A 946-nucleotide genomic window follows, 5' to 3' on the forward strand; every position below is an offset into this window, starting at 1 on the left:
AGAACAGAGATGCGTCTGTAAGGGTACATTTGTCACTGTCTATAAAAATGAGTGTGTAGAGCTGTGTTGAACCAAAAATTCCACATCTAGGAGCTTATCCTATGGAAATGCTCACAGAATTGTGACGGAAATATATATGTTCGTTACATTTTTTTTTTTGTTCGTTACATTTTATATGAGCAAATAAATGTATTAGCTCTTCTTTTTTTTAAAAAAAGTATGTGCATTTATTTTACACAGTTGGGTGAAAAATAAATTTGAGAGAAAGTAAGATAAAATTTAATATGGTCTCATATGCGCTGAAGGAGGTGGTGCCCGATTTGGAGGGGTAATCGCTATGTCCAAGTAATCGCCTGTTTGGAACTTCTGTGACTGCAGAGTCTGGAATCATCCGTCCCCTTTTTGCCAGACATGGTGCTGCCAATCTCCTTAGCTCGATAGCCAGGTCTTTTAAGATCCATGAAAACAATTGCAAAATTGAAGTGTGTGCCCTTCTTTCTAGCTTCGGGGTAGACTTCTTTTACTAAGCTAGTTAGTTCTTTCAAAGTTGCATCCATCCAGGTGTAGATCTGCAGCTCGCTGGATGGGACATTGCCGCGGGAGAATTCGTCCATACGGTGGTGCCAACCGTTGTTAGTGGTGAAGACGGGGAGCAGCAGCGGACACGTCTTCTCGCGGTCAATTGGTTTCTCTGGCTCTTTCTTAACTTCCTCCTGAGTAACTCGCGACTCCACCGCCATCTTCTTACTTCTGCCCTGTATTAGCTCTTTATGGGAAAAAGTATGTAATATACTAAATTAAAAAAAAAATTGCCAATTCATGTGTACACTTTGATTGTTTTTATCCTTAAGAAACAGCAGGGCTGGGGAGATAGCTCGGTGGCATAATAAGTGCCTGCCTGGCAAGTGCAGCGTTCTGAGTTTAAGAGTTTGCTCCCTGGTCAAAA

The 946-nt window shown here is 41.3% G+C and overlaps 1 pseudogene; it reads right to left on the reverse strand.

Annotated features, from left to right (window-relative positions):
* Window positions 1-279: 279 nt before the first annotated feature.
* The window catches only part of LOC101560948, a 38974-nt pseudogene continuing 38307 nt past the window's right edge, over window positions 280-946 (reverse strand).

Source organism: Octodon degus, unplaced genomic scaffold (assembly GCF_000260255.1).
Source record: "Octodon degus isolate 3935 unplaced genomic scaffold, OctDeg1.0 scaffold00020, whole genome shotgun sequence".
NCBI lineage: Eukaryota > Metazoa > Chordata > Mammalia > Rodentia > Octodontidae > Octodon > Octodon degus.